At 36.4% G+C, this 24,285-nt stretch overlaps 2 long non-coding RNA genes across 3 annotated transcripts; one reads left to right on the forward strand and one right to left on the reverse strand.

Moving 5' to 3' along the window:
• Positions 1-4,001: 4,001 nt before the first annotated feature.
• LOC114140899 (uncharacterized) lies at positions 4,002-7,742 on the reverse strand. Its single transcript, XR_003594720.1, has 2 exons — positions 7,179-7,742; positions 4,002-4,354 (listed from the first exon to the last, which is right to left on the reverse strand). It is a non-coding gene; the product is annotated as an uncharacterized LOC114140899 (long non-coding RNA).
• Positions 7,743-19,600: 11,858 nt separating this feature from the next.
• On the forward strand, positions 19,601-22,221 carry LOC114140314 (uncharacterized). 2 transcript variants are annotated; one of them, XR_003594550.1, is made up of 3 exons: positions 19,601-19,911; positions 20,024-20,197; positions 21,723-22,221. It is a non-coding gene; the product is annotated as an uncharacterized LOC114140314 (long non-coding RNA). The 2 variants fall into 2 exon arrangements; XR_003594551.1 differs by having other exon boundaries at positions 19,601-19,907.
• Positions 22,222-24,285: the final 2,064 nt, after the last annotated feature.

Raw genomic sequence — 24,285 nt, forward strand, 5'->3', positions numbered from 1 at the left:
GGCATCAGCATGAGAATAAAATTAGCGTCGGGGAAATGATATAATTTTCCTTTTGTTTGTCTTTGTGATTAAGCTTTTATGATATCTTGAACCAGGTCCCTAAAACTGAAAAATGATGTGGAAAAATCTGGTGGCTGTGTAAGAACCATAACAGATATCAAAATGACTATACAGTTGTAAAAAGTCAAACTTTTCCTAAAGTTTTTCAACTTTGATTGGTGTTTACAGTGCAACATGTATCTCAGCTACAGAAATCTAAAGATTTGTTGCTTCTTTCATCAAAATTACACCAAAATGGTGTATTTTTGGAGATGTTATGCTTTATACATTGGCACCATCAAGTTGGATGAATTAGGGATATCAGGTGTCGTTTCTTGCATTTCAAGCAGCACAAAATTTCACCATAGAGCACGAACATAAACCGGTGGAATGGAGTTTTAAATAAACACGCCCTGCAAGCCTCTCTGGGCTGAAACATCTGCTGGGAAAGCAGTGTTTGCCACACTTGAGCTGAATGTAAACAGTGCAGAAGTGGTTTTCTCGGCTGTGTTGTTGTTATGCTTCAGAGACTTGGTCCTGAGCCGAGTCTCCGCGTCCATGAGAAACTCGGTGAGCACGTGTTTACACGACTAAGAGGGGTTGAATTAGCGCCTCCTGTTTAGATCCAGTCACATGGTTATTTGGAGGCTTATTCAGTGTGTGTGTGTGTGTGTGTGTGTATGTGTGTGTAGTCGTATATAATAGTTTTGGCCTTCCTGAGCTGTGTGACAGCATTCAGCAGCTGTACAAGACTTTGCCAAGGACCTCCACTGTGTCTCTGTTTCTTTTCATGTCTGCTGCTCTTTTTCTCTCCCTGTCAGAGACGATCGCTGCTCCTTTCTTTTTTATTTCACTCTCATCCTCTTCAGGCTCACCTCTGCTGGCTCACAGGCTTTTTACATCTTGGTTCCAGCTTATGAGGCTAAGTCCAGCAGGTAGCTGCAAGAAATGTGTCAGAAACAAATTTAATTTGCAGAAAATGTTAACTTTCAGAGCAGATTATGTAACGAATAAGTGAGCTAATATTCACTGCAGTTCTGCACCATAAAACGTCCAAAAAGAAAATGCATCCTATCTGGTTAAAGTACAAAATAAATCTACCAACTTCTTCTATTCCCACCAAAATTATGCTAATTTAATGTGGAATGTCTGGCTAGCTTAGCTCTGGCTCCAATAACAAACACATGGTGGTTGTTGAGCACCAGAGTGCTAAGAAGCGCGATTAGCATCGACTCTGTACAGTGAAGGTCAACCATCCCAGTGAAGGAATTACAGGAAAATCTGAGTTTTAAGTGGTCAGGACTGACTCCGTCTCGAGGGACTACTTTATTGGAATTAATGAGCTGAAATTAACTTATCTTGTTACAAAGTAAAGTTGAGTCATTTCCCAGAGACAGGAACCTGGTGCATGAGATGCTACAGCTCAGCAGTTCAAGTGTAAAGAGAAACTGACGGCTTTGGTTTCTCACATGGCTGCGTTTCCCAAAGGACTCTGCTCTGCTGGAAGGAGTCGCTTTACCTTTTGGTTTGGAAACAAACTCCTCACTTGACATTTTTCTGTCCGAGCAGAGAAGGCGAGAGAAGGGAGGGTGAGTGACATCAGCCCTGCTTTTTGGCGCCGCTTATCTCTCCAGGATCTCCCAGCTGCCCTGGCATTTCCTTAAACTGGCTGCCGTTAAACTCCAGTGATTTAGGGAACAATTAAGGAATTCTTCTGGGCGATTTGGAGGAATTTCTTAGGAACCAGAATTAAACTGTTACGGAAAAAGACAATTATAAACGATCCGTGAGGAGGAAAAACACATTCAGGAAGAAACTTGTTTGACTTTCTCAAGAAATGTTGTCCCCAGGATTTGTTTCCTGAATACTCTTTGAGACACTTTTTAACTCTTGCGAGTATTTAAGAATAAATATGTTGCTGTTATTGAAGTGGACACTAAATGTTTTCACGTTAGTAAATGTGAGGGATCCGAGCGTTGCTTTTCCAGTAAGTACCTACAAAAGTCACAGATTAGAGGCATTTATTTTGAGTCACATTGCATTTAAACGGTTCTTTCTCCAAATTAAATTGGTAGATATCAGTCAAGGTTGCTGTTTTTCTGATATAGTGTTTATCACTTTGCAACTGAAAAACTACTTCATCTGATTGCAAAACCTTTTAGCGAAAAACTTACTTATTTTTTTCTAATTGGCATTTCTATTTGTTTTCATAATTCAAATGGAAATGCAGCCAGTGACTCCATCACCTCTTCTCTTTCTCAGATCTGTGCATCCTTCCTGACCGTCTATTCAGTGGAGGAAAACTCGAGAAAGTGTTCAGAGTTGATGTTTTCTCTGCTTGGATTTTGCACGTCCTGATCCAAAGGAACGGAAGTTTTATTTCCAGAAGCAGAAGCAGGCAAGGAGTGGCACAAACAGCCTCGTTGCAACTTGTTTACCATCTTCACACTCTGACATTTTCAGTGTTTACTCCAAATTATGATCAATGCAACATTCGAATTTTAGGCTAATTTTAAAGCGAGCCTGCAGAAATAATGACAGAAACTCTCTGGCTCGTATCGTTGTTTATCTCTTCATTAGTGCCACTCACACAGTTGCAAACTTTTGAAAATCTTCACACACACACACTGTGAACTCTGCCCATGTTCATATTCAGAATAAAGCGAGCCAGCTCTGCTCAGTAAGGCGATTTAAACCCCTCGCGCTCTCCTCAACACGGCGCTGCCAGCACAGCTTGCCATCAGGCCGGGGTTGGCCGACTCCAAACGATGTTTCCAATCTCTCGCACCATCTGCTCCTCACCTCGCCGCTACCGAGGGGAGGAAGAGTGTAGCTTCCTCTTCCTCCTCCTCGTCCTCCCCGTGAGGCCGGCCATCTTGTCTGGAGGTGTGAAAGCTCCAGGACGTCAAACCCCTTGAAAATATTAGCAATTATAGCGACTTTGCATGTGAAAGCTTCTTGTTTTGCTCCCTGCTGAGATTATTTTCAATTAAAAGCACCATTAAATGTTTTGAATTTCGCTCCAAGACTTTCTGGAGGAATGAGATATGAAAGTGGTGCGTCAGTGAAAGTTCTCGGCCTCCGTCTATTGTCTCCTTCAAGGTTGAGATGCGTCAGAGCTGACAGGCACACAAAACCAACAACATGTGTTTTCTTCTCTGCTTCTGCAGGTGGTACGCTCTTCAAAAAGAGAAAACTCGACAGGAATCTCCTCCAGACACAAGCTTCAGTGAATTTAAGTTGAAATTTTATGGGACAGATCAGCAAAAAGTAAGTAAGTAAAGACTTTACTGTCATTTTACATTTCCATCCAGTATGTACAAAATGGAGACAAAGTTTTAGGGGGAAATTATATAAAATAATCAATAAATAAAATAAATAAATAAACATGACACCTAGCACTGTCAAATGTTAGATTTCACTTATTTAGTAGATGCTAGTTGTGAGAAATTATACGTTTTTCAAAAATGTTTTATCAATAAGAAGCTAAGAATGCATGGTGGTCAAAACTGATCAGATAATAGATCAGTTCCTGCATCTTATTTTTTTTTTGGGAACTTAACTCACTAAACATGACATAAAATAATAAAATACATTAAAGTTCTTGCAAACGTAAATGATTTTCTTTTACAAGTTTGTTGTGCTGGATTTTATGTATTTGGATTCATTTATATTAGCAAAAAAAAAAAAAGATCTAATCATGAAGTTACACTAAATCCAAATAAAACACATTAAATGTGTGGTGATAAAATAAATGTTGAACCTTTTATAAGGTTCTATCAAAAGAATGAATTAAGCAATTAACACAACAAAATGTTAGAATTACCAATAAAAGAGTTAATTACAGCATAAAGCAACAAAAAAGACCAAATTATTGATGGAAAAAAGTGTAAAAATTGTGTCTGTTAAGTGAATAAAAACTACAAAATAATTAGAATCGCATCAAAAGTTGAAAGTGACACAAAAGAACCAATTTTTATTTAGTTTTTTTCTGAACATGTTGCTTTGGACAGCTGTAGTTTCTTGTTTCCATTGTCACAGGAAATTATTCATCCATCCATCCGTCCAAGTTCTTCATCGTGCCCCAAATGTCCTTCTTCTCCCCCTTCACCATCCTCCTCCTCCTGGTCTGGGATCAGCGGTCACTCCCAGGCCAGCTGGGAGTTGTTATCCCACCAGCGGGTTCTGGTTCTGGTTCTGGCCCGCTCTCAGCGCCCTGGCAGCCAGGAGGCTCAGGAAGCAGCCAACCATCCCTAACTCCTTTTGCTGTTTTGTTTTCACTGCCTCTTGCTCTCTGGCTGTCAGATTTTATTTCCTACGGGAGGAAGAAGTGCACAGGTTAAAAAAGAAAAAAGAGATAAAGATATGAAATCCTGATGGAGTGAAGGAACAGGATGATCAGAAATCTAAGTGAGGGCAAGGTGACATGCAGCGTTTACGTAATCAACTGCATCCTTTAGTGCAATCTGTAAATAAGAGGAGGAACTATGAAAATAAAAGACACAAACCTGCAGTTTAGTTATAAGTAAATATAACACTGATCACTAAATCACTGATCATTTATTGTTAAAATATAGTTAAAAATAAATAAAAAGTTGGAACCGAAATAAACAAATAAGTCATAAAAATGCACAAACAATTCGGCAGTTGCATAGAAAAAATAAGTAAGTAAGAAAACTGCACAAATAATTTGGCTGAAAAATATACCTGAACATTGGCAGATAAATAGCTGAATTAATGCATTTTATAAAAATAACTATACCTGCAACAAGCAAATGATTAAGTCACAAAGTAAATCCATAAGTATGAAAAACCTGGAACGGAGAATTAGGTAAGAAATAGGCAAATAAATAAGTAAGTAAGTAAATAAATTGAAGTTTTCAAAAGAAATAAATAAACTTAATATAAAAACCAAATACATTTACAAAAATCAAATAACTAAAAATATGTTCAAATAGGTAAATAAAGATGTCATAGATATACAAGAAACAAAAAAATATTACATATGAAACTTGACAATTAAGTAAATAAATGTTTATTAAGATGTTTGGTGAAACTGCAGAGATCCAGAAAATCGACAATTTTTGATGTTTTTCTTAGAGGAAAGTTTAGAGTTTGTTTTGTTGGTGTCAGAACGTTTGAAGCGTTTCCACTCATCCTCCACTGAGTGCAGTCACTTTCTGAACAACAGATCCACTAAAACATGTTTTAACAGGAATAATAAAGGAGTTCAAGGTTGAGTTCTAGTTACGCAGCTTTCAAAGGAAACAATAAACATCTGAGCTGCCATTCAGTCACCGCAGAGAGTCTGTCTGCATGAAAAGCAGGTCCTTGAAGGCAACATTTGTCGCTGCTGTTTACAGATGAAACATTTACATCCAATTGTTTGACAGACAACCAAATCTGACAAAGTGAAGTCAGTTTTTCTGATTCCTGACATTTACCTTAAGTGATTGACTTCCTTTCATTAAGGTGATCCGTCAGCGTTTAATCCTGACCTTCTGAGCAGATTACAGGATAAATATGAACGTCTGAAAGGGGAACATGCACCCTGTGCCATAACGCTGAAATGTCACTCTGGTTGGTCGTCTGCAGTCTGCTCACATGTCGCTCCTCAAACCTTTAAATCACTCTTTCACTCTCTTCTTTAATCTGTCTGCCTTCCTCAAATCTATTTGTCTTGCCATTTCATTTTCTTTGAAAACATTTTCCTCTCTTCCAGCGTTTACCTTCATCATAAAGCCATCAGTCAGCAGCACAGCATAGTGAATCATTTACATTCAAAATATTTATTTTCTCCCTTATTGCTTTTTTGTCAGAAAAAGTTTCTTTTAAGAAGAAACTTTTCTTCTTTTTTTGGTTTTCTTTATTCCTCCAGAGTTTTCTCATCTCATTTGAGCACATTGTCCATCCTCCGGCTCATTTTCATGCCAACAATCTGTTCAGTTTGTTCCTTTTGTCCAGTCAGCCTGATTTTTCAGTTCTGTTTTCTCCTCATAAATTCATGTGAAGTAAAAAAAGTTTTAAAAAGTACAAAAAAACAAGACACTTTATCATTATTTAAGATTTATTGACTCAATACAACCTGCTATAAAAGTTACTTGTAAGTTAGTTTTGTCTCATTTCAAGCGTGCAAAGATATTTGCATTGAAATTGGAGAAAAATATTCCACAAAAGTATCATGTGAGCTTCTGCATTTCTTTAAAAAAGTTTTTATTTCTATTGTAAATATGTTCGTTTCTGAGAAAAACAACTGCTTGCCATATTTTTAGTTAGTTTTGAAAAACAACCTAAACAGCTACATGTTTATACAATAACATAAATGCATTAAAAGATGTAAACGAATCATTCAATTCCTTTTTTAAGTAAGATAAATAACATTTTATTGCCTAAAATGAAACAACATTGCATTCCTATAGTGAACAAATGGATCTGCAGCTAAAAAAATAAAGCTAAATCATTATTACATTTTAATAAATGATAACAAAAGTTGCTTAAGGTGCTTAAGTTTTAGATTTGCATCTTATGGGCAGTTACCCAGGACGGCCTGAGAAAGGGGGCGTAGGCACACCAGATAATAAAATGTAAGGTTTCGATTGCTTTTACGCTTGTGCTGTGTCAAACCATCCCCCTGCTTCCTGCTGAGAACTTGTGCTTTCTGCCCAGTCTCAGGTAATTGCTTGCAATTTAATTGTTGAGTGTTTGGCAGACGGAGGCGCTCGCCCAGGGTGCCATTTATATGGGAGGCACCGCTGTGCACGGCGTTTTACTGCTTACACTGGGGGCAATGTGTGTCTTTTTCAGCTGCTTTTCAACACCAGCGTGGAGGAACACATTGTGACTTGGTTGCTAGTGTTGATTAAATGTTTCTGCAAATTCGGAACTTACAAAACAACTTATATAAGCAGAGAAATAATCACCGAACGTCTCATTCAGCTCACAGCAAGCCCAGAATGTGTGACTCTCTGGTGAACCTCACTGCCAAAAATCTCAGCTTGCACAAGTCAAAACTTCCTCCCTGTCTGCACATGTAGGTCATCCAGCAAACGCTGCCCACGTTTAGAGGAGAAACCTGCAAACTTCCTGCAGGCTGCTCCTTTTTCCCAGCAGCAACTGACCTGCGGGTGGCACCTGTTTACCTTTGCTGTTGTTGTTGTTTTGGGCTCCAAGCAGGCTGCTGTGCAGGAACGTAGGAGCAGAACTGAGCGCGACGCGGCGGCCAGCATGCTGGCTCAGATCGGAGCAGATTTCACCAGGACGAGTTCCAGCACGCTCAGCGTTTCTCAACACTGAAGACACTCTGGTGTCTTCACCAAAAAAAAGATGAGAACACAGAGTGGAAGTGGAGTAAAGAAACAACAAGTGACATGCAAAGAAACACGAGGGTAAGAAACTCTAGTTGCTTTGGAGCTGAAGGACCCAACGACTGACCTGAAGAACCAAAAAACCCAGGATCATAGTGCAGAAGATAATTATATATTTCAGCAAAATCTTTCACATTCTGATACAAGAACCGACGCTGGCACACATGCTTTGGGAAAAAAACAAAACAAAACATTAGCCAGTAAGAAACACAAGATGCCGGCCATAAGATGGTCATAACTGGACCCAAATTTACTGATAATCTTTTGATTGTCACCATGGTTATTATGAAAAATAATAAGATAACTTCAATGAATTATTTGGTGTCAAATCATAGCTTACATACATCAAACCATATGATGTTTCGGATCGTTTGTGTCCTTTCTCTAGTGGACAGTTTTCAAAATGGCCACCAGACATTTGTTTATAAAAGTATTTGTACTAAAATTAGCAATCGATATTGCTGTACATCAAAACAAAAAGTTAGTCTTACTAATCACTAGCTTCACAAAACAAGATTCTTTGCTTTATAATTGATAAACTGCTAAACAGATAAAAATAAAACAGATTTCAATAATTTGCAGAAACTAGCACTAAACCACTAAACAGCTAAACAAATTAGCAGAAGTTAACACAAAGCTGCTAAGCACATAAAATGAGCAGAAGCTAACAGTAAACAGCTAAACGGATAAAAAATGATGCAGAAGCTAACAATAAGTCACTGAACAGCAAAAACAATTGCAGAAGCTAACATGAAAATGCTAAAAAAGCACAAACAATTGCTGAAGCTAATTGTTGCGCATTGTACTTGCACAAATGTGCAGCTAACAAAATGTGCAACAATTAGCTCAAATGTCAAATTTTAGCTTAACAACACTTAGCTAAAGCGTAGTTAAGCTACTAAACCAGGAACTTAGATTAGTTATCCTGCATGTTTGTTGTTACTGAAACTTTTTTGGGTTTTCTAAATATTATTGCCTGTTTTTTTAGCCAGTTTGTATTTTTTAAAAAACAATATTTTCTCTAAACTTCACATGTAAATGAGTTCAGTTACAAGTTTTCTCTTGCTTGTTTTGCATTGTTGGTGCAAAATCTCGATTGTTTTTGTTTTTTTCTAGGATTATTTCTAGTTTTCTTGTCTCTGCTTGATGTTTCTATAGTTTTATTGAATATCTAGTTCATTTAAAATAATCGTCAGAGAGAAACTCGTTCTCTGCTGACTGCAGACCAGCAGGAATCACCCGCTGATTTGCTGCTGACTAAAGTGGAGCTGCATGCAGGAAGCAGAATAATCAAAAATATGAAATGTTCATATTTATGAAGCGTGATGCTGCAACTGTTGGTGCAGCATTTTGGCCTGATGATGTAAAGCAAAGAAATGAGGCTGTGATGAAATATGGGAAAAAGACCAATATTTAGTTTTTGCACACTTAAATAAGGTGAAACACTGAGAATGTGTTGGTTTTATGGGACAAGAAAAGAGGCGTAAGTGTCACATGAAATGAACTCTATGATTGTAATGGTAGTGGCAGCATCATGCTGTGTGAGTATTTTTTTCAGCTAGTCAAAACTGATAGATGTAGTTTTTAGTGTTCAAGTGGCCTAGTCAAAGTTGAGACCTAAATCCAACTTGGAAAACTTGATCATTGATATTCAGGAGGTTTAGTCTCCAGATGTGCAAAAGTGTTTCTGCCCACCACACTTTTCAGATTGTATTTTTGTAAAAAATGATGAGAATCCTGGATTGTTTTACACTTTTATGCACATCTTCTGCATAAATGTTCACAATCAAGTGAAATCCCAATAAAATATTTTGAGGTTTGTAGTTTGAAGTTGACAGAATATGGAAAACTTCTCAGGGTAGGAACAGTTTTCAAGCCTCTGTTCACCTTTCCGACCTGGAAACATTTTGGGATTCCTTACAGGATGAGCTGGAGGATTGCAGAAGAGAAGGATGTTTAGGTTCTGTTTTAATATTTGAAGATTTCACCTCCACAGAAAATTTTATTTCAGATTTTATTCAAACCATTCATTTCTGAGTCAAAATCAAGCAACAGATGTTTGGATTTTGTTGGTTTCTTGTTCATTTATATTTTCCTACACAGTTTGGATTTGAACAAGATCATTTGATTGCTCTTCTGGCTCAACCAGAAACCTACTTCTTGTGTTTCTGCAGCAGCTGCAACACCTCCGCTGATGTAATCAATCCAAATTACCAGATTCAGTCACCAGAAGAGTTTCCTCCTCAGCCGAAACGCCGGCGTTTTGTTCACATTTTTGCTGCTTTATTCATTTCTCCATCGCCACATCGCAGCTGTAATTGAAATTAATGTTGGAGCTAAGCGGGAGCTGCCGGTCTGAGATCCCTTAGGTTAAATAAAGCGTGAGTGTGTGTGTGTGTGCGTGTGTGTGCGTGTGTGTGTTTGTAATACACCTGAAAGCCACAGGAAACAGTGCTTACATATGCATTAACTGAAACACACACACATTATAGTCCCTCTGCTCCGACGGTGTTGAAGTGAAGAGCGTGTTTGAGTTTGAACATGGCCGCTGAGGAAAACCACTGAGAGAGGAAGATGAACTGAAACGTGTGGAGGGATCGGTAACTGTTTCCTGGGTGTTTGTTAAGACAGAATTATGTTATCTCTCAATGTGGCGTTTGGACATTTTCTCATTTTAATGGGAGTTGAATTTAGGAACGTTTTAGATTCAGATTTTGATCTATAAGGAGGTTAAATACATAGCAAGGCCAAAAGAGGGTAAAATATGTTGTAATCAGGCAGTTACTGGTTCATCTGACGGTGAGAGAGACCTGTAGACTTGTTAGTTAATGAGGAGTTTTCACTAATTATATAAAGGTTTTTGAATCCTCAAACTAATTCAAGGAGTTTCAGTAAAGAATCAATCAGTTTGGGATTCGTGCAGGAACTACTGTCTTTATTTCAAAATAAAAGCATCAGCCTGCATTTATCTCCATTCATCCATCTGTCAATGCATAGATACATTCATTTATTCATCCATCACTCCATTAATTAAATTAAAAATATGAACTTTTGAGATAAAACTCAGCGTGAACTCAACACATAAACACAACTTTACCATTTTATTCTGTCACTACAGTCAGATTTGATCCCTGAACCGTTTAGTTCAGGTTTGTTGCATCAGGAATTCATTAACCAGTCAATAAACCTTTCTAAATTTGTCTCATTTTTAACAGTTTTCCAATATTTGCAAACATGATAAAGCTGAAATAGAAATAATTTCAGAAAAGCTGGAAAAATTGGCATAAGATACTAACACACCAAGAACCCAACTTTTAACTGGAAACCAGTGAAGGATGTCATTAATTCCCACCACAAAGAACTGGTCATAAGCAGAGGAGGGCAGAGAACCCAAAAACTTTAGTCAAGTAAAAGTAAAAAGTAATTGGTAAAAAGTCTACCCAAGTGCTGAGTAACTGATCAAATTATCAATCATTTAATATTTAAAAATCATCAGCCAGAAAAAAATATGAAGTTAAGTGGGAATTTTCATACTTTAAGAATGAAAATGACAAAAATAACAAAATCAGGCAAAAGAAAATATTTCCAAATCAGTTTCCTTCAATAAAAAACTGATTAAACTTTAACAAAAACTACAGCTGTATGTCTGTTTATGATTAATTTTTGGTTAAAACACATTTGTTTCTCATTAAGTAAGAGTAGAAATACTTTATAATGAAAATAAAAGCAAAAGTGCAGGGTTGTAAAATACTCCTAAAAGCATATTTTTTTCTTCAAAAAAGTTTCTCAAGTAAATGTAACTTCACAACTCTGGTTGTAAGATACCTAACATCCTAACAGCATTTAAGACTGGTTGGTGTTTTTCTTTAAAAACCTCATTTCCACTGAAGTGTCATGCAGTTTATTTCCGTACTACATCCTGGCTCCCCGCTACGCTCCAGCGAAATAATTACAAGATGAATAAAAGAAAAAAGTCGACACGAATCTGCTGAGAGGCTGAATTGTAATTTGTGCTGAAAAACTGGGAAACTTTTTACTTCCAGTTTATTCCCAAACATTTCCAGAGGGCTGTTAAGGGAAGAGGTGATGCAACAAGGTGGCAAACTCGATTCTCCTCTTCTTTCTACTAGTGGGAATTTGAAGAGTGCAGCTGTTCCTGCTGATGAGAACCACATCCAAGTGAGTTAAAACCTGCTTAGCAGCGCTGCACGGACAGCTGTGAGACATTTAATGAACCGTCTCTCCTTGAATTAGCTTCAAGGCTCAAAATAAACATTTTAGAATTATATTTCTTGTATGGAACAGAAGTACAAGAATGAAAAATGTGGAGATAATGAAAGAAGGATGAGTGTTTTTTTTCTGCTCCAGTGCAATGCCTGAACTTATAAATGTGTATATTTGAGCACGCATCATTCCAGGAGAGGACAGATGGAGTATATCATGTGCTGTACAGTGTGTTTCTGCAGCTTTGAGACCACAGTTAAACCATCTGACTGACAGAAAGTGAAACCATCTGAGAAATGAGGTGAAATTTGCTCCTAATGTTCGGATATTCAGACTTTTAAAGTTTTGGAAAACTTAAATTGAGATGCTTCAACTCAGGATGTATCCAACCAACTCCTGTTTTCAATAATTATTGCAGTTGTGTCATTATTTTTTCACCAGAATTAGAGTTAACCCTGCATCAAGTTACTGTAGGGATGAAACGATTAATCGTATTAATCATGATTAATCGGTTACTGAAATTATTGTCAACTAATTTAGTAATCAATTAATTGTTAACTGGAGAACACAGACTGAAAAAATAAGTTTTGAACTGTAATTAAGCCAAAAATATACACAAATTTTGCATCTAAGATTAATAGGTGGCAGTTTTAGCTTAACGTGGTTCAAATTCTGTAAAAAAACTAACAAGAAAATCTCTTTTTGAGCATCTTTTGCAATCCAATTATTGATTAGTTAATCCAAAAATCTTAAATAGATCGGCTCTACATGGTATTAATGTTAAGTTCAGCAGAAAGGCCTGAATATTTCAGATGTTGGATCAAATTATCTAGAAAACACTAAATGAATGTGATTTGGTTGCATTTGAGGGAATAACATTTTTATTTTCTTGAATTATTTGTTTATTTCTAGAACTTAAAATCTGCAGAATGTTCCAATTTTCTATCGGACTAATCGATTGTCAGAATGATCGATAGATTAATTGGTTACTAAAATAGTAGCTGCAGCCCTAAAGTTTCATGTTTATGATCTCACCGGAGAAATTCAGCAAATATGCTCACATAAAACTGTATTTTTAAGGATGTAAACTTTTGGTAAACAAACACCAAAAAAAAAAATTGTAAATGAGTTGTAGAGAATCTTGTTGTAAATATCTTGCAGAATAACAAGTTAGTGGGAGTCTGAGTCTAATGTTATGAATTATAACACAGAGCGTTCCAGGTTGACTCATGAGGCGCCAGAATCCACTTGGAGCACCTTCAGTTCCTGTCCAGACATAATTGTGTTTGAAGTCGAGTCGGAGCCCCGTCTCCAAGCCGAGCAGCAGTCTGTCTCGAAGCGCCCAGACTTCTTTGTCTCGATGTCTTTTTGTGTCTCTTATGTAATTAAGCAAATGAGGTTACCACAAAACAACTCCCTGAGCTCCCAAAATAGGAGGGAGGTGTTAAACGAAGAAAACGTGTGCAGGGATTAGTGCATTGGATCAGAACGCCTCGTATGCAGATGCACATTTTCCACAGGATGAAAGGCAGACGATGTGACTTTGGAAGAGATATAACTGCTTGGAGTGTTTGGCAGACAGGTTTGAGGGCTAATGAAGACAGTGCGAGCTTTCATTTAGGCTGCATGAAGAGAACTAATCAATACATGGCTCTTACTTGGTTCTAGACATGCTCCTGTCTCAGGCAGAGATCCAGCTTGTCCTTACTGTAAGTGCCATGCTTCAGGGCACTTTGGAAGAGCAAAGGAAGTTAACAGACCTCATGAAAAATGCAGCCTTAGTGGAGACAAGCTCATTCATGCATTTCCTGGTGGATCACCTTGTTTAAAATGTAATGATGCTTAGATTGAGGATATTCCCTCTGCCATCTCAATCCATCATTGAGGGAGAGTACCATTTGATCTCTTTCCCATGCCACTCAGCATTGGTTCTGCTCTTTTATTCAGGGTTTCCAGGTTGCCCTTGTGACGTAGCTAAAGAGTAATCTGACCAATCAAATGGAGAGTTTACCCAGAGGGGGTTTCACATGACGTGATGGTGCTCAGAAGAAGTTTTCTCCATAATAATTCAGTAAATCCGGTTCCCTTGGGGACCAAAATTACAACATTTGTAACATTTTCAGCTGGTGTGGCTCGCTTTCACACTTCAGTGTCAAACTCTTTGAAAAACGTGTTCCCCTCTTCACCTGTGGGGGCGCTGCATCAATAACCACTGAAGGAATCGACACGTATACCTCTGAAGAAGACACTGAACGCAACTTCCGGGTAGGGGAGTTGGAGGCCAGGCTGGTTTTGTGAGACGGAGTGCGGCAAAACAAAACACATATCAGAGTTGGAAAAGGCGGATTTTGGCATAAACTGGTATGTGAATGGTTTGGTTGGAAATGGAGACAGGAAATGAGGAAGACATGGATTTTGAAGGGTGGACGCCAGTGGGGAGAGGAAGAGGGAGAGGACGGGGAAGGCATAAAACAGATGAAGGAAAGGAAATGGGTGATATTCAAGGAAATAAACGAGAACTGGAAGGAAGTAGTTCCGAAGAAGAAAGGATAGTTAGGAGGAAAGTTGTGAGGGAGGAATTTAAAATAATATTAAAACTTAAGAACGAAGAAGAACAGGATAACATCAGCCCCATTGTGGTGTCAAGAGAAATAAAAAAGAAAATTGGAGATGTTGAAATGGTAAAGATTTTGAGAGATGGAAACCTATTGGTAGTTTGTAAAAATGAAGAACAAAAAAATAAGGCTTTAAATGTGGATAATATATGTAAAAAAACTGTGTTGGAGAAAAAAATTGTGGGAGAAAATAAAAAAACTAGAGGAGTGATTTATGGGATCCCTCTAGATGAAGATCTTGATAAAATTAAGCGAAGTATTGTAGGAGCAAAAGCAAATAACTTGAAGAGATTGTCAAGAACAATAAATGGAGAAAGAGTAGGAAGTTTGTCAATCCTCATTGAATTTGAAGGGAAAGAATTGCCACAAAACGTCAAAATAGGTTATCTTAGTTTTCAGGTCAGACCTTATATCCCTCCACCACTTCGTTGTTTCAAGTGTCAAAGATATGGACACATAGCAGCAGCTTGTAAAGGGAAACAAAGATGTCCAAAATGTGGTGAAGATCACAAATTAGAAGAATGTAAAGAAGAAGCACAAGAAAAATGTTGTAACTGTGGAGGGCAACATAGAGTTACGTATGGAGGATGTGAGGTAAGGAAGAAGGCAAAAGAAATTATACAGATTAAAACAACTAAAAACATTAGTTATGCGGAAGCTGTTAAAAATGTGAAGGAGCAGACAACAAGAAAGAGTGAACAAATAGCGAGCCAAATCCCACAGCAAAACAAAGTACAATCAGAAGATAATATCACAGTATCAGTAGAAAAACTAATATTATTTGTAGCATATGTTATCAACTGCACTGACCAAGCCAAGCATAAAACTGAGAAAATTAAAATAATAGTGAGAGGAGCTGAAAAGTTTTTGGGGTTTAAAGAGGGATCATGGGAGAACATAAACAAAAAGCTGGAGGTAGATGGTAGATCAGGACCACCAGGTGAAAATAATTAATGCTAATATTACAATGGAATGCAAGAAGTTTAATTGCTAACGGACAGGAACTTAAAGGTTATGTTGATAGTCTTGAGGATAAACCAGAAATTATTTGTGTTCAGGAAACATGGTTAAAAACAACATTAGATTTTGTGATTAAAGGATATAATAGTGTTAGAAGAGACCGACAGGAGGAGAGAGGTGGAGGAGGATGTGGAATATTTATAAAACAAGGGATACAATATCAGGTATTAGGGAAAGGGAAAGAACTTGAATATATTGTAATTGAAATATGGGAACAAGAAGGCAAATTTAAAATAATAAATTTTTATAATCCATGCAAAACATTATCAATTGAAATATTGGAGGAGTTAACCGAATATTTGGAAGGGAAAATAATTTGGTGTGGGGATTTTAATGCAAATAGTACATTGTGGGGTAAAAGTAATGATAGAAATGGACAGGTTATAGAAGAATTAATGGGAATGAAAAATCTTGTATGTATTAATGATGGGAGGGGAACAAGAATCAATGTAAGAACAGGGATGGAATCAGTTATTGATTTAACAATTGTTTCAGATGTTTTAGCTGGTATTTGTGAGTGGTTCATTGATAAAAATTCAACAATAGGTAGTGATCATTATCCCATTATAATAAGAGTAGGATTAAATTTAAATAAGAATATAAAGGTCAATAAAAAACTGAATTTTAATAAGGCAGACTGGATTAAATTTAGATACTTGAGTCAAATAAATTTAGAGAAAGTAGATATGACAATGGATATAAATGATATAAATTTAGAAATTAGTAAAATAATTATGGAAGCAGCAGATAATTCTATAAAGAAAACAGGGTGTAGAAATGATAAGAAAATGGTGCCATGGTGGACAAATGAATGTAAAAAAGCAATAAAGTTAAGAAATAAAGCATTTAAAGTACTAAAAGGTAACCCAATTTATAAGAATTTAATTGATTATAAAAGAAAGCAAGCAATGGTAAGAAGAACTATTAAGAATGCTAAAAGAGAATATTGGAGGAATTTCTGTAGCACAATAGGGAAAGAAACCAAAATAGAAAAAATTTGGAAAATAATTAAAAGAATGAATGGCATAAGGAGAGAGTTTGAATATCCTATATTAAAAATGGATAATATAAATATAGTAAGAGATGAAGATAAAGTTGAAATATTGGCAAGAACATTTAGTAAAATTCATAGTTCAAATAATATTAGTGAAGAGGGAAGAAAAGGGAGAGAAAATACAAAACTTAAATATAAAGAGTTAGTAGAGAGTGTTGAAGAAACAAATAATCTGTTAAATGTTGAGTTTACAAAAGCTGAATTGAACTCTGCACTCAGGAAGACAAAAAATACAGCACCAGGTAAAGATCGGATTTATTATAGAATGATAAGACAACTTAGTGAAAAATCAAAAGACATAATATTGCAATTATATAATAAAATTTGGGAGGAGGGAAAACTACCATTGAACTGGAAGGAATCAATTATAGTACCAATAGCAAAACCAGGAAAAGATAATTCAAACCCAGAAAACTACAGACCAATAGCTTTAACATCCAATGTATGTAAAATAATGGAAAGAATGATTAACAATAGGATCGTATATTATTTAAATAGTAAAGGATATATATCAAAGTTTCAGAGTGGTTTTAGAAAAGGGAGGAGCACTAATGATCCAACGTTATGTCTAGAGCATGAAATTAGAAAAGCACAAGTAAATAAAGAAAGTGTAGTGGCAGTATTTTTTGACATAGAAAAAGCATACGATATGATGTGGGTTGAGGGATTATTAATTAAATTATATATGTTGGACATTAAAGGAAAATTATTTAAATGGATTAAAGACTTTTTAACAAATAGAAAAATACAAGTTAGAATTGGTGAAGTGATCTCAGGAAAATATAAAGTAGAAAATGGAACTCCGCAAGGAAGTATTATAAGTCCATTATTGTTCTTAATTATGATAAATGATGTATTTAAAGATATTGGAAAAGAAATTGGATGTTCACTTTTTGCAGATGATGGAGCTGTTTGGAAAAGAGGGAAAAATGTAGATTTCATTGTAAGAAAATTACAAAAGGTTATTATTGAAATAGAAAAATGGGCGTTGCACTGGGGATTTAAGTTTTCAGTTGAAAAAACAAAAGTAATGATATTTACTCAGAAAAAATTAAACAAGGAAATAAAATTGAAATTATATAATCAAGAATTAGAGCAAGTAAAGTGTATAAAATTTTTAGGAATATGGTTCGATGAAAAACTAAAATGGAATATTCATATTCAAAAAGTGGTAGATAGAGTTACGTAGATAGATAAATGTAAAAAAATCTTAAATATTTTAAGATGCTTGGCTGGCAGTGACTGGGGAGCAGATAGAAAATCACTAAAACAGATTTACACTGGAATGATAAGATCTAACATAGACTTTGGTTGTATAGTTTATGGTTCAGCAGCTAAAACACATCTGGTCAAATTAGACATTATTCAACACCAGGCATTAAGATTATGTACTGGAGCATTTAAAACCACACCAACAGCAGCAATACAAGTAGAAATGGGAGAAATGCCATTAGATTTAAGAAGAACAAAACTAGAAATAAATTACTGGTTAAATGTACAAAGCAATAAATTTGATCATCCAACTAGGGAAATTTTAAGTCCATGTTGGGAAAAAGAAAAGAAAGAAATGAGGAGTTTTGGATGGACAATTGAAAATACAATAAAAGAATTTAAAATGAATAGTTTAGAAATAAGTCAAACACCAATATCAATAACACCACCATGGATTCTACCAGAAGCAACAGTAGATATGTCAATAATGGAAAAGAAACAAGATAAATCTTACATAGCAGATAGTTATTCAGTACAGATACATTTAAACAATTATTATCAATATATGCAAATTTATACAGATGCATCAAAAATAAATGGAAAAATAGGAGTAGCTTTTGTAGTACCAGAATTCAATTTAAAAATGGGAAAACGAATTACAGATGGATTATCAGTATACACAGGAGAAATGTTGGCAATATTATTAGCTTTACAATGGGTAGAAGAAATAAAACCATTAAAAACAGTGATATGTTCAGATTCTAGCTCTGCACTATTAAGTTTAAAGAACACTCAATCAGATAGTAGGATGGACATTTTATTAGAAATATTTCATACATTATTTAGGATACAAAATATGGGTTTAATAGTTATATTTGTGTGGGTTCCAGCACATATTGGGGTTGAAGGAAACGAGAGAGCAGATAAAATGGCTAAGAGGGCAATTCAAAATCCTATTGGTTTTACAGTTAAAACAAGTAAATCTGAGGCAAAGAGTATAGTTAAAGGAAAACTGATGGAAAAATGGCAAAAAAGGTGGGAGGAAGAAAAAACAGGAAGATGGTTTTATAAAATTCAGAAAATAGTAGGAGAGAGAAGAAATGGAAGAAGAAATAGAAAGGAGGAAAGGGTGATAACAAGATTAAGATTTGGACATACAGGACTTAATTATACACTTTTTAAAATAAAAAAGCATGATAATGGCAAATGTGATTACTGTGGAAAATATGAAACAATAGAGCATATTATATTAGAATGTCATAAGTATGAAAGAGAAAGAAGATGCATGAGAAGAGAGTTTGAATGTATTAAGGAAAAGATTAATTTATTAGATATTTTGAGGAAGAATTTGGGGAGTAAACACATACAAATAATTATTAAATATTTAAAGACAACTAAATTGTTTCACAGAATTTGATTATAGTAGGTGTGTTTGTGAATATGTGCATGATCTAGAGAGGTATAGTATAAAGTTAAGTATAAAAATGGATGAATGTGTGTGTATATATATATATATATATATATATATGTGTATGATTTATTTATTTAGTTTATTCATTATTGTTATTTGTAGGAGTATATTTAAATTTATATAAATAGATAGTCCATCTCGAACCACACTCCATACCAGTAAGTGGCGGTAATGCTACTTAAAGTTTGTTGCCAACCGCCAAAAAACTCAAGAAGAAGAAGAAGAACGCAACTTCCGTCTTCATGAAACGTAAACAAGAATGGAGCGCCATCAGATTTTAAAGGTTGTGTAAGTTGTTTCTCTTTTTTCCTTGGTAACCAGCAGTAATTTATTCTACAGGCGCTAGACTGGTGCATTTGTTTTGGTTTTATTTATCCAGAATGCCCTGCGCTGTAGTCCACTTCCTGATTTGTAGTGTTCGAACCGCACCGGAGTTCACTTCAACTTCACGAAATATAAACAAAAATGGATTATCGTCAAATTTTAGTGGTTGTAGGATTTCTCTTTTGTCTTTGGTAAAAACCACAAGCCATTTCTCCCGCTAGCGCTAGACTTTCACGTTTGTTTTGGTTTTACTTACCCAGAATGCCCTGCGCTATAGTCCACTTCCGCTTAGCATACGCATATACATTCAAATCATACCAGATTTCACTTTAATCTAACAAGATCTAGGTTTGTTGGCGGACCAGAGTTTGCGTCTTTGGTCACATCTCCCCAAGCAAACCGGACTTTCTATATAGATTAAATCGGATTGAACGTGGCTGGTGTGAATGCAACCTAAGTTTAATTTGATAAAGTCCGGTATCATGGATGTGGAGCTTATTTATGATAGGATACTCAGACAACTCCTCTATCCCAACAACAACAGCAACGTTTCTCTATGAAGTTTGTGGCCTTCTATATCATATGTATGTAAGTTAGTTTTGTCCTATTTCAGTATTTGCATGAGAAGCTAAACCTGAAATAGTTGGCAAATTTCAGTGTGTTTGGTATTGTTATCAATCTACCTTAAACTTGATTACAGAACTGCTGCTGAATGCCTTGTGATGTGACTACTACAGGAAAAACCAAGAAAACTAAGAAGCAGGGAGAATATTTTCCCCTTCAGGATTCAGTTTCACGAGTGGACAGATGCTGTGAAAATCTGGTCCGTCACAGATGCAACGGATTTTACAACCAGCACATGGTACAGTAAACAGTAAGTTGAATTTCGTCCACCATTTGAGCGCCCCACACCGTGTCTGAAACATGAGATTCCTTCGCCCTACAGTTTAGGCATTCAGGAATCCACCACAAATCATTCAGTGAGAGAACAGATGTTTGGCTTTTGTTTCAACACAGCACAAACACTTACGCTTCTCACTTTTGGTTTTAGTAGTGATGAAGAAAATGTAGAAAAACAAAGAAGTTTTTAAAATGTTACAGAATTTACTAGTGGTGACACTTGCAGGATCTGTAATTAATTAATCGATCACACTTATCAACTAAAAAAGCAAGATTTAAAATTTTCAAGAGTACAAAGTTTTGGACTCTGATCTTCTGTACGGAGAATCAATTTTGTTAGAATTGATGTAATCAATTAATTAAAATTAATGCTTTAAAATCGAGATCCTGGAATTTAGTTTAAATTTATTAGTCAATATGTTTGGTAGCGAAAATTGTTTTTGTGTTTGACTTCAGCATATTTGTGATGTGTAAGTTTGGACGTTCAAGTCCTTATAAGTTAAAATTTCTTGAAGCGAGATCAAGAATAGAAATCCAAACTGATAAATCTATCATTGTCACATCTCACAAATCAAACCAATCAATCAGCGCCTTAATTTAAATTCCCTTCGTTTCACAAAGTCCAAAAATAAACAGTATGTGTCAGCAGGAGGACATCATGATCAGCCAAACTGAATGCAGGCGTGCCTCAGGGTTGTGTTCTCAGTCCTTTGCCCTTTTCTTTACTGATGGTGCTTCTCAGCATCAACACAGTCAGTAATCAGTAATGATAAATAAATATACTGTCCAAAAAATAAATGAATGGATTAGTAAGTGTCAAGTTCAAGGTTAGGGACTGATGATGTATTCTTGTTGTGCTTTGTAAGTTCTTCACATGTGTTTCATCAAAAATAAGCCATCACTCCTCCTCCACTGTGCTTGTCATATTTTGAGCAGAAATGCATCCATTATGGCCAAATAATTCTACTTTGGTCTTATTTTTCAAAAGGACATTATTTCAAATGTCTTTTTGTTTCAGATCTTTTAAACAATACCTTTGCTGAGTCTTTTTCTAAATGTTCTTTCAAGACATTTTGGGTTTTTGTCATTTCTGTGATCAATAAAAAGTCAGCAAATAATTTGGAAATGGTTTTATAGCCCTTCTAAAATTGATGATCATTGCTTTGCACTTTACAAGCATTGACTGTGTGTGTAGTTTCCGCATACCTATAGCTATAACAGGAATAGCTTGATTCAGGTTGTGTTTAGTCAGACATTATTTCTCCCTTCTAACACAGCAGCAGCCTATTCAGTAGTATCGGAGGATAATTTTAAGAGGTGTCAAAACAGTCGTGAGATGATGAATAAGACATCTGACTGGAAGCTGAGTGTTCGATCAGATCCATTAGAGGATGTTCGGGGGATTTTAGCCTCAGATGTACCGATCGATGTTTACTGCAGTGCCTGACGGCCCGGGGATCCTTTTGTTTGCTAAAAACAAGCCTTCATCTTTCATTTAGGCTTGCAGAGCTGATCGATTGAGCTGGGAGTCGGTGACATCGAACCTGGCCACTGTCTTCCACTCTTCCCAGCTTCACAGAGACGGAGATTTCACTGCAGTCACAGGACTGCCAGGAAAATGGGATTATCTGCCATAAATGCCAGCAAATGGGAGATGAGTATTTGTAGTCACAGATTTTCAATGGGAAAATCTCTAGGAATGAAATCTCTTACAGTTTTTGTTTCCTTTGTTTTGTTTTTTTTGCTTGAAAGTACCCTTGAGCCTAGCATTTAATTATTGACTACTGAGCAGCATCAGGGCTCAGCTGCATTGAGCAATTTCTTAATGCGAAAGGAGGTTTTTCTTTTATTTACACCTGCTGTGGACTGAAAAATGTGATTTAAAGAGACAACTGAGACTTAAAATGCTAAATAAAAACACAGCTTTTTAGAGAACACTGGAGAGCAACAAAAAACTTAAAAAGATGTCAAATAAAAACAGAGTTTTTGGGCGTTACAGGAATCAAACTCTTTCATTTTGGTTGTTTCCAGTAGGATTTATCTCTGGCGTGGTTGTACGTCTTTATCAGCAGCCTAATTTTTAGTTTCCCAAACAGATTTTACACACAGTCAGGCTGAATGTACATCTGAAGGAGACGTGATGGAGGGAGTGATCATCCTGTTGTGGTGCAGAACTGCAAAACTGTAGACTCAGGTCTTTATTTACCATTTCCAACTTTTTACTTCTGGTCATAAGATCTGGATAACATCAGAAAGAGCAAAACTCTGGACTTTTCAAATGGTCCTCCATGTCCAAATTACTTGGATTTGTTAAGGTCTAGGGTTACCTAACATCTTTGCAGACCCCACACATACTGGACACAAAATGTGTAGACTTTTACCTTCCTTTAAACACGTTGGGATCCTGGATAAGGATAACAAGAGCATGGAAATGGGTGGATAGACTTCAGAAAAGCCAAGAATAAAACCAAACATCCATCAGAATCAGCCGTACATTCAAACATTCAGCCTTTCAACTTCCTTCAGGAAGCTGTGTTCAGTGAGTAGAGTCGTCCGTGTTTCCACCAATGTTTGCTTTTGAGTGAAGAAACTAATAATGAATCTGCTTCAGGTAGAAAACAAAGAAATCCCTCGAGGTCCTCCTGAACAGAAACCTTTCTCCAGATGTCTACCTCGACACGCCTGATGGATTAGTGTGTTTGTATCTTCATTAGGCTGCGGGGTTAAAATCTAACCAGTCAAATTGCTCATTTAATTATGAGACTTATTGGAGGATTGATTATAATTAGAGCTGCCTGATGGGAAGTTAATATCCGTCAATTAGGCACGAGATAACGGCGTAACGAAGAAGAAACGCCGCTCGAGGTTTTCCCCTCGCTGCAGTGGCGGATGACAGAGATTCCAGGCTGGCCTCAATCTGTCTTCAAGAAGACGTAGATTTGAATATTAAATACCTTTTTTCATACAAAAGGAGAACAGTTTCTCTCCTGGGAGACTCGCCTTAACATTGTGTACTCTTTTGAAGCATCTGCTCCTTTTTATACTCAGGCTTACGTTTACATGAAGAGCTGCCAGGAACAGTGAAAACTCATCGTTTCCTGTCTGCTGTTTAATAGTCGAGGAACATCTTACAACTCGAGGCTTTTAAAATTTTAAGATTTGCCACAAACCTCCTATTTATTTCATTCTGCTTTATTTAACTTTTCATTTAACAGGAATGATCCCACTGAGAATAAAACAATTTGTTCTGAAAGACTCAATGTAGCATCACAGTTCTACATTAAAAACACAATAACCCAAAAGTTTTTGAACATCAATTCTTTCAGCTCCAATAGCCCTACTTTTAACGTGTTTTCACACCAATCTGGGACCAAAATTGTAGTGTGTTACAGTTTCACCGACTGTGGTTTGCTTCCACACAAAAGCGATCCAAATACTTTGAAACCTGTTCCCCTCCTTGCCTGTGGGGGCGCTGCACTAAGAATAACTGAAGTAAACAACACAAACCTCAGAAGAAGACACTGAACGCAACTTCCATCTTCACAAAATGTAAACATAAAAGGAGCGGCGTCAGATTTTAGCTGTTGTGCAAGTTGTTTCTGTCTTGTCTTTGGTAACTGCTAGACCCGTGCGTTTGTTTTGGTCGAATTTACCCAGAATGCCTTGCACTGTAGTCCACTTCCTGCTTTTGGAGCGTTTGAGCCGCACCGGAGTTTACTTCAACCGAACCCAAGCCTCGTCTTGTAGAATTGGGTGTTTTGGTTCACATCGGAGTATTATTATTAAAGGCAGAGGGGTGTACAAACTTTTTTCACACAAGCTAAAAAAGTCCAGTTGAAAGTCCTTCTAGGCGATAAAGATGATATATTTCTGCCACTGCAGATCTGAGACATAAACAAGGTCTTATTCAAAGAAAGCTTCCTCAGATGAAGTTGAAACGGCCCAGTCAAAGTTCAGAAGTATCTAGAGACCACTGGGAGGCTATGAGGCCATATTTTTATGAAGGCTACTTTATTTGTCATTGTTTCTGTATTGTTTACAGTCTCTTCAGATGCTTATAGT

Source organism: Xiphophorus couchianus, chromosome 24, assembly GCF_001444195.1.
Source record: "Xiphophorus couchianus chromosome 24, X_couchianus-1.0, whole genome shotgun sequence".
Classification (NCBI taxonomy): Eukaryota; Metazoa; Chordata; class Actinopteri; order Cyprinodontiformes; family Poeciliidae; genus Xiphophorus; species Xiphophorus couchianus.